The sequence below is a fragment of the Brachyhypopomus gauderio genome, chromosome 12 (assembly GCF_052324685.1).
Source record: "Brachyhypopomus gauderio isolate BG-103 chromosome 12, BGAUD_0.2, whole genome shotgun sequence".
Lineage (NCBI taxonomy): Eukaryota > Metazoa > Chordata > Actinopteri > Gymnotiformes > Hypopomidae > Brachyhypopomus > Brachyhypopomus gauderio.
In genome coordinates this window covers 10,384,829-10,395,244 of record NC_135222.1, presented here as the reverse complement: position 1 = coordinate 10,395,244, position 10,416 = coordinate 10,384,829, and the positions used below count along the sequence as shown (strand labels likewise).

The window sequence follows — 10,416 nt, the reverse complement described above, 5'->3', positions numbered from 1 at the left end:
TGCGAAACCTCTCTGTCTGAGCTGAGAAAGGGAAGATGATTGTGCAACCCAAAGGTGGGGGTCAGAGAAGTAATGTATGGTGACCTCCTGTTGACCGGAGCATCCAGCGAAGGGAACCACATGCATGATAGATGTCAAAATATGAGATAAAGGGGGAAGCATGGTTTACAGAAACCGCAATACCATGTACAGACGTTTTGGAGAAGATCAAGCTGTTTAGAGGCGTGGAATACAGTATATAAAGACTGCCTGTAACCATACTTATTCGAGAATTCTCGGATGCGCAGTTATTGCTCGTGTCTCTGAGATTCTCCTAGAGATATCTCTGTTTTAATAAAGGCCTTTTTGTTATTGCTATAATTTTGGTATGGTGGTTCCTGCTATCTCCTTCCCATCAAACGAACACGCTGGGCTAAGGTGGTAGGTAGAAGTTTAAAGCCCTCAACAATTGGTGACCTCCCGACGTGATGGGAAGAGATAGATTTTTTGGAGCACGTCTTCTAAAATACTGTTAGTTCATCCGAGCCGGCTCAACTAAAGGTAAAGCAGAATACCTGTTAAAACAAAATTTCTGCACATTTGTATAATACCAAATTGTGATGAACTAATGGTGTTTGGTCGATGCTAAATTAAATAGCAATTTTTTTTTTTTTTTTTATTATCTTTTTTGGTTTGGTTTAAAAGGTAAAATATATGGTTTAAAAGGAAAAAGGGTTTCAGTCCCTAAAAGGAAAATATAGGGTTAGAGTCCCTACCGGTCTAATAAGTGTTTCTTTGTTTCCTGGGGTGTGGCAAACCCTCCCGTTTGCCTGACGAGGCGACGGTAAGACCGAGCGGCGTTCTCGAGTCAGCTGGGTCACAGGCGTCCCGGGGACTTGAGGTACCCCCAAAATCGCCTGATTTCGGACCAAGAACCTGAATTGATTGAGGGTGGTAAACCTTACGGTGTCAACAGAGCCCTCAATCTATTAAAGTATGGTTGAAGACGACTGCAGGCGAGTATCAGTTTTTTTATCAACAACAATGGCTGGTGAGGAAATGCGAAATGTATGCAAAAGTTTGATGTAAAATGGTTGGTTTATGGTGTTGGTTTATGTGAGTGGAGAATTTTATAGGAACAAATGACTGTGACTTGTGAAGTAATTCATACAACCAATGTTATGAGACATTAAAAGTATGAGGTGACCAAGACAGGCAGGCGACGACCGTGTGGCTTTAGATGACATCATTGACCATAAATCATCACAGTCTCTCTGCAAATTAGAATAACTGAAAGAGCAACATGAGAATGTAGGAAGACTGAAGCGAGCGCAGTTAAACCGTAAAATAATCAATTGTGAAAGAGAACTAGCATTGCGATGCAAAATATAAGTTTGTTGGCTTGGGCTATTGGGGAACAGGCCAGGAAGATAGCAGACAGTCAGAAAAATGTGCTACCTCATGATCAAGGCCCGGTAATGCCCACAGCCTCCTCACAGGAGAGTGCCACTAAAACTCAGGGAGAAGTAAAATGAATCTATTCAGTGGTTAATGTAGAAACAAGAACAGTCCAAATAGTTAAAACCCCCAATAAAGAGTGTAAAAAACCCCATGAAAATTCAGTCATTCGACAAGATGAGAGCAAGCAGGGGGGGAGAACTGCGACCAATGAGGAAGTGAATCTGAGCACTTCTGAGAGAGGAAGTGGTGAACAACATTAGAACACGCTGCACACAGAAGACAGGCAGGCGAGCAGAGGTAAAATAAATAAATAAATAAATTTAAAATAAAATAAAATAAAAAACGTGCTAATCCTGCTAAAGGAATTAAACTAGGAAAGACCAAGAAGGGAGTTAAGGGACCAAGAAAAAGGGAAATAGACAATAAAAGTAAGTCAGGTTGTGCGGTAAGGGTTAACTGCAAATTAATAGGGACTGGGTGGAGATAGTTATAGATGGCGCACACACCGGGATAAGCGAAGTGAGTAAGTGACGTAGACATGCCAGAGTGAAATGGTGATGTATTTGGCAAGTTAAACTAGATAAGTTTTGATAAGATATTGGCTTTGGGAGACGTTAGAGGTGTGGTAGCACGTTGATGCACTGTCATACATTCATTGTATAGTTCTGCCTTCATTTGCCATCTCAGCTGTTTCTAGTTTATATCTCATTATTGTCTGGGATTTAGTTCCTGGTTTTATATGTTCTGATCGTGGGTTATTGTGTTTGTGATCTTGTGTTTTTTCCCTCTGTTACTCTGGTCAGTTGGGTCATAAGTTTGTTTAGGTAAATGTTTAAAAGCTTTGCTGGTATTGGATTTTTACTGGTTCATCTAGCCTCCTTGTCCTTAGTTTGTTTTGGTGTCTGGTTATTAATGAAAGTATGATAGATGTTCATGCATTATTAGTGTTTGAATCTGCCTGTCTAGCAGTTTTGTCTTCGGTTTAGGTTACTGACATGTTCCCTTGCTACACATGTTTTTAGCAGTGTGGTTTAGTTAATAAGGTTCTTTTTTGTTTCTGTATCGCTAGTTGCTTTAGGTCTTATGGTGTTTTCCCTGTGCCCTGTGTTCTGTTAACATTCCCTTACATATAAATTTCTCTTCCTTGCAAAGTCACGGTGGACCTTCATATTCTTAGTGTTAAAGTGCACTGTAAAACCCAACAAGTTCACTAAACTCAAAAGTTTTGCTGTAACCGATTACCTAAGAAATGTTACTTTCATGTAATATAATTTTTAAGTACAGTTAACTTAAAAAAAAAAAAAAAAAAACTTTAGATAAAATATATAAGTTTAGGAAAATATAAATTTTTAAGATATATATATTTAAGTACTGTATACTACAATACTTTTAGTAATAATTATATAATTAATAGAATTTCCTCCAACTTAACTTTTTTTTCATTTTTGTGGCATCTGGCAGACGCTCTTATCCAGGGCGACTTACATTTTATCTCAAGTGAGCAATTGAGGGTTAGGGGTCTTGCTCAGGGACACCTCAGTCATGGCTTCAGGTCTGGGAATCGAAACTTAAAACATAACAAAAAGCTAAGACAGCGCAAAACCTTAATGCTGGATTTACAGTGTAGTTTTCCCGCACCAGCCGCACTGTCCACCATGTTTGTTCACAAAATCGAAGTATGCTAATTAGATGGTTTTAACCAATAGGCATGCAGGAGCACATTGCGTCAGACGCTCAGCAAATATTAAATGAAAAACAATGAGTTTAGTGATTGTCTTCACTTGAAAATGTTGAGCTTATTGAGATTAAAACTTGAATATCATTGTATGAACCTTAATGTTTTAAGCTGTTTGAACTGTTTTGCAGTTTTGCTTACAAATAGAATAATTTTAATGAGTTCACCACACTGTCAGGGAATACAGTGTGAAGTTACTGTTTAAGTTAAGTGCTTTTCAGTATGCAGCAAGCACAACTCACCTGCTACATGAAGTACCCCTCACTAGACATAATGGAGCATTAGGTGAGGCCCTCTGTTAAATGGCCAGTACATGCAGCATCCGCCATTTCTAAAGTCACATGGTTGGATAAGTCAACTCCCTCAAGTTATCAGAGCCAAGCAGCATACATCCGGGTGTCCCAATGCTCACACCTTAACTGGTTTAGAAAAGGGTGTACGCAGGCAGTGTACGCGTACAGGGGCCCGCCCCAGACTCCTCAATATGTTCCCTATCTGCAACAGGGGTGGGAGTACCCACCAATGAGATTTAACTCAAGTTTAAGAGGGAGCGGTCGGGCAAGGGGCAACGGTGGTCAGGGTGGTCCTGGCAACTGTGGTCGTGGCAAGTCGGGTGGATGTTTCTTTGTGGGCAGGAGTGTTGGTGGTCGAGGGAGTGTCCTCAGAACGCCGTTGGACAAGGGAGGTCCAGAAGTCCGTATGTACTAGCACCAAACCAAAGCTGCGGCAGACCCCATGCTGCCCCTCACTGCCCGTACTCAAAGGTTGTCATTTCTGGTTGAAACAAAGGAGCAACTCATTCAGCAATCAACTGTGTTTTACCTGATGCTGATTCTGTGACCAAAGTCTGCATAAAGCTGTTCCAATGACTGTGCAATGTGGCCAGCAGCCCATTAACCACAACTTCCTCATATCAGAGACTGCACCTGATAACCTCTGCAGAAGAGACATTTTAAACTAGGAGCTACTGTGTTATGTAGCCCTCTAGGACTGGTGATCCCCACGGAATGGCCTCCCACAGTTCACATCTTCTGGAGCCAGACTCCTGCACTGCGAGGAGCGTCCACTCTGTCTTCATGGCCTAGAGGCTGTGGATCACTCTGAGCCTCGCGTCCTGCCGCCCGACCCACTGCATGTTAATTTGTTTTATGACCAATAGGTGATCCATATTTTGGGGAGGAATTTGAGGAAGAGCTACAGGATAAGGTATGGGAGATTGCAACCAGGGGCATATGGGTGGAGCCTGATGGTGTGGTGGTCCCTGTAGGGCTGACACTTGCTTAGCGACACTGGTATGATTAGGAGAGCCACTATAGCTAAGAATTGGGTAATAACTAATATTCCATGTGTGAGCTATGCTAAGTCTTGTAATACTTGGTTTATTAAAACAATGTCATTTGTCAAAGTTATTCTAATGTGATATGTTGAGCAGGTTCCAGGAGAGAGAATGCTGCGATCATCTTGACCATATCTTAATTTTAGATCAGATACCAGCTTCTCTGTGGTCAGAGGGACCTCATGACGTTGGCTTCATCTCACAGCCACCAGCTGCGTTTGAGACACAGGCAGATTACCCTAGATGTTTCTGAAACACCCTATTGTGTTTCAAAAAAAGGGGGGGACAGTAAGGTGCTGATTTATTACATCAACTTGTTTAAATAAATAAAACAGCACACATAGTCACAAGACATTCATTATATATTCTAACCAGTCACAGCGTCATGGCTTTTGTAAAATCACAAATGTTCACACTACAGAAGGTTTTGTGTTTTAAAACTTAATGTTTTCACTTGAAGAAATTAATATGGCATGGTATGTTACAGGGTCTGGCACATGAGTGTGTAACTGAGGTGGCATATGCAGCTAAATTGAACCAATCCCTGGGGTAGAGAACATGTAGACAGACAGGTGTGGGTTCAGGAGTGGAGATGGTGGTGTTGAATCAGGATTTGTGGTGGTAATGGAAGCTCAGGGAGACGCAGGCGAGTTCTTGGTAGCACATTCAGGTAAAACTGGGTAGTACAATCAGCACAGAGGGCTGAGATTTTGGCTGTTATTGCAGCACTAAGGTGGGTGGAAGGCAAGGAAGTTAACATCTGTACACACTCGGCGTACGTGGTAGGAGTGGTTCATGTAGAACTCGGTATGAAGAGAGTAGGTTATACCACTTCAGGAGGTAAACCCATTAAATGATAAGAAGATGTAAAAGGTGTTACTGTTGGTAAGAGTTGCTATCATTAAATGTTCAAGTTCAAAAGGGGGCAATTTAATACAGAGTTAATGCAGCTGCGGACGTGGCCGCTAAAAAAAAGGCAGGATATGTTACAGGAGCCCATCAGATGGTCTGCAGGGCAGAGGACAGTGGCCTCCTCTGCCATAGGATTCAGAGCTACAGTTGTGATCAAATTTATTCAACCCCCACTGAAATAAAGTGTTTTGGCCAGTTTGACATTGATTTTGATCATTTCAGTCATCTTATTTACAATTATATCAAAGAGGCACTTATAAATTAGACAAACATAACATAATATTTATGATGGAATAACCACAAATGTCTTTACTGTGCTCACATCATTATCAGTTTTATTCAACCCCCTAGTGACATTATTTTTTAGTACTTAGTACAACATCCTTTTCCAGTTATGACAGCTTTCAAGCGTGAAGCATAGCTTGACACAAGTGTCTTGCAGCGACCTATGGGTATCTTAGCCCATTCTTCATGGGCAAAAGCCTCCAGTTCAGTCACATTCTTAGGCTTGCGCACTGCAACTGCCTTCTTTAGGTCCCACCAGAGGTTCTCAATTGGATTTAAGTCTGGTGATTGCGATGGCCACTCTAGAATGTTCCAGCCTTTCATGTTCAACCATGCTCTAGTGGACTTGGATGTGTGCTTCGGATCATTGTCCTGTTGGAAGGTCCAACGTCTCCCAAGCCGCAGGTTTGTGACTGACTCCATCACATTTTCCTCCAAGATCTCCTGGTACTGAAGGGAATTCATGGTACCCTGCACACGTTGAAGCTTTCCTGTACCATTAGAAGCAAAACAGCCCCAAAGCATAATTGACCCCCCGCCATGCTTCACAGTAGGCAAGGTGTTCTTTTGTTCATAAGCCTGGTTCTTCCTTCTCCAAACATAGCGCTGGTCCATTGTCCCAAACAGTTCTAATTTAGTTTCATCTGACCACAGTACACTGTCCCAAAACCTTTATGGCTTGTCCACATGACTTTTGGCATACTGCAGTCGACTTTTCTTGTTCTTTGGAGTCAGCAAGGGGGTGCGTCTGGGCGTTCTGGCATGGAGGTCTTCGTTATGCAGTGCGCGCCTTATTGTCTGAGCTGAAACTTCAGTGCCCACATCTGACAGGTCTTTTTTCAGTTCCTTAGCAGTCACGCGGGCATTTTTCTCCACATTACGCTTCAGGTAGCGCACAGCAGTCGCGGTCAGGATCTTCTTTCTGCCACGACCAGGTAACGTTTCCACTGTGCCCTTTAACTTGAACTTGCGAATGATACTTCCGATAGTGTCTCTTGGAATATTTAACAACTTCGCAATCTTTTTATATCCATTGCCATTCTTGTGAAGAGCAATAACCTCTTCTCTTGTCTTCTGGGACCATTCTCTTGCCTTCACCATGCTTGGAAACACACCAGTAGATGTCTAGAAGGAGCTGAGTATCACAGTCCTTTTAAATCTGCCTAATTGGTGCTTATCATGCTTGATTGCTGCTCGTTGACATCCACAGATGTTTTCAATACCTGATGGAAAACACTGGAATGAACCTCTGTTCTTAGGAGTGGTAGTCGTAAAGGGGTTGAATAATTGTGTCAATGAAGAAATCACAAAAAGGCCATTTAATACTTTATGACAAAAAAAATTGATGCTATCTTAGTTGCATTTAGTTCTTTAACAAGTCCTTGTAAGATTTCATTATGAACACAATTACAAATGTGCACTGAATTCCATAAAACCCTTCGCAGCATTGGGGGTTGAATAAATTTGATCACAACTGTACGTTAACTACAGGAAAAATGTTGTGGTTCAATAAAGGTGGTAAATGGGGTAAGGAGGTTTGGAAAGGACCTAATGTGAGACCGATTTTACCAAGTCAATTGATTAAATCAATGTTGTCTGAAGCACACGAGGTAGCAAAAATGAAGGACAATGTGTTACTGGTCACATCCACACCTAACTGACTTAATAGCAGACTGGACTGAAAATGTGAATATCTGTAATGCACATAACTTGTGTTTTAAGACCAGGTCTAAGCAAGTTTCCTGGGCAATAGGAGCCAGGAGAGGAGATCCAGACTGACTACACTGACATGTTAATACCAGTACGGGGACTAAGGTATTTGTTAGTGACTGTGGATAAATTCTTATGTTGGGTAGAAGCATTTCCCACCAGGCCAGAGGACTCTAAGTTGGTCTGCAAAATGTTGATAAAATTACTGGATACTGCACCATTGTATAATAAATTAAGTGTACTTAGATAATGGGATGAACTTCACTAGCTAGAAGCTAAAATTTGTGGAACAAAATTTGGGTTTGAGACACAAATATGGGTTGGTTTATCATTCTCAATCTCAGGGTAAATTGGAAAGGATAAATGATAACAAAGGATAAAGGAAAAGATATGTGCACAAATGTGTGTGTTTGTATTGTTGGCCAGAAGATCTTCAGTGAATTTTGTTACAGGATTCGCTCCGTATGAACTCATATGACAGTGAGAAGTTTTCGGGGGCCCCCCAACGCGCTTGCGACATCCCACAGGAAAACCACAAGGTTGTACAAATAATGGTAAAATTCATTAAAAGGCTGTCTGTGAAGCTTATTCTGTCCAGGTGTAAGGAGGAGTCAGAATCAACGCCATGAGCAGATCCACCAGTCACCAAATCATTGAGAAGACATCACACGCCATCCAATCGAAGGGCAAAGGAGAAATGTGGTATCTCTTCAGCCAGTGCCGACCATCAGAACCATTGAGCGCGCAGAGATACGGAGCTCTCAAACAACGAGTTAAAATAACACTAGAGCTGGGGCACGTTAAAGGCCTAGTTTAACATTGTTTATTTGACTTTGTTTATTGTTGGTATTGTTATTTGTTTTTTGTTTGTTTCCGCATTATTATTAAAGTTGGCACCAATGTGATGATTATTATGTAACAGAATGTTAACGGGCCGCCCAATGGAGGATGGGTTCCCTTTTGAGTCTTGGACCTCCCAAGGTTTCTTCCTATTCCCCACCATCATAGGGAGTTTTTCCTTGCCACTGTCGCCTTTGGCTTGCTCACTAGGGATCTGGACCCATATGATTGTTAACCTTGTAAATCCTGTAAAGCGCTGTGTGACAACATGTGTTGTGAAAAGCACTATACAAATATATTTGATTTGATTTTGATTCGAATGTGAAGCCATAAAATGTTTGTCTCACCAGGACCTTCAGGGGAGCGCCCCCTGTGTATGTGGGTCCATGGTGGGTCAAGGCCTTTATTGTCTTAATAGCAACTGCAAAATTGTTGTTGTATTCCATGCGTAAGAAACTTAGTGTAACGCTTTATCAGCACTGTGATTGAACAGGGGGATCCTCAGGGACAAGCAGCTATGATGTCACTGTTGTATCATGGGGAGTCAGATGAGAGGGTAACATTTTGTGATCTCTGTTTTAATCAGAGATCAAGAGAGGGAACTGTTGTGATTGGGGTTTTTGCTTAGCTATAGCACCAGCAATAAATGTATTCTACTCACCTTTATAACATAATCTAAATATGATCTAAGACTTATATGTAACTACTGTTTAAATGTGTACGTGTATGAACTCTATAGAGGCCTTGCGAAACCTCTCTGTCTGAGCTGAGAAAGGGAAGATGATTGTGCAACCCAAAGGTGGGGGTCAGAGAAGTAATGTATGGTGACCTCCTGTTGACCGGAGCATCCAGCGAAGGGAACCACATGCATGATAGATGTCAAAATATGAGATAAAGGGGGAAGCATGGTTTACAGAAACCGCAATACCATGTACAGACGTTTTGGAGAAGATCAAGCTGTTTAGAGGCGTGGAATACAGTATATAAAGACTGCCTGTAACCATACTTATTCGAGAATTCTCGGATGCGCAGTTATTGCTCGTGTCTCTGAGATTCTCCCAGAGATATCTCTGTTTTAATAAAGGCCTTTTTGTTATTGCTATAATTTTGGTATGGTGGTTCCTGCTATCTCCTTCCCATCAAACGAACACGCTGGGCTAAGGTGGTAGGTAGAAGTTTAAAGCCCTCAACAGTCCCCCCCCCCCCCCCCCCCCCCAAACTACACCCCTGATACGGAGTATGCTGGAATCGGTTCCAAAATATCAAAAACCGTGTATACATAAAAAAAACTCCGATGCAGCTTATTGGTTCCTACCAAACGCATTGTATGCATCAAATACACTTAAAATATTTATGCTTAAAATAATCAAATATCTTGATTCGTGCAAAAATACAGCAGGACGACTGACCTTCAATCTTCTTATACATTAACACATGCTTCCCTTCACTGACTTCCAGTAGCTGCGTACATCAGATTTAAAACCAGAGGTGTATTTATTTATTTTTTATTTTACCTTTTATTTAACCAGAAAAACCTCATTGAGATTAAAAATCTCTTTTTCAAGAGTGTCCTGGCCAAGACAGGCAGCAGTACATTCACAATTTACAATAAAAACAATCATACATAAAGACAATAACAAGTTTTCAATACATCAGAACATAGAATCAAGACAATAAGTCAAATCAATTAATCAGTCAAAACATTTGCAACTAGAAGCATCCGCCTCCAAGTTGCTCAACATCCTCTTAAAAGAGCCCAAAGAAACCAGATCTTTAAGTTTCAAGTCTTTTTGTAGCTCATTCCAAGTAAATGGAGCTGCAAACCTAAATGCCTTTTTTCCCAGTTCAGTTCTAACTTTAGGAACAGACAATAAAAAAAGATTCTGGGAGCGCAGATTATAAGAATCAATACTCCTTTGACTGATATAGGTCAGAAGGTAGGATTGGAGTAGACCTAAAATAGACTTATAAACTAAAATAGACCAATGATATTTTCTACGAGCATACAACGAAGACCATCCAACACGCGCATACAGCATACAATGATGTGTAAGAGATTTAAAATTGGTGATGAACCTCAGAGCTCCGTGATAGACAGTATCCAGAGACTGTAAGCTTTGAGAAGAGGCGTGCATATACAAAACATCACCGTAATCTA

General features: G+C 41.2%; 1 long non-coding RNA gene across 1 annotated transcript; it reads left to right on the top strand.

Moving 5' to 3' along the window:
• The first annotated feature begins 765 nt into the window (after positions 1 to 765).
• Positions 766 to 9,363, top strand: LOC143527794 (uncharacterized). Its single transcript, XR_013134265.1, has 2 exons — positions 766 to 1,737; positions 7,431 to 9,363. It is a non-coding gene; the product is annotated as an uncharacterized LOC143527794 (long non-coding RNA).
• Positions 9,364 to 10,416: the final 1,053 nt, after the last annotated feature.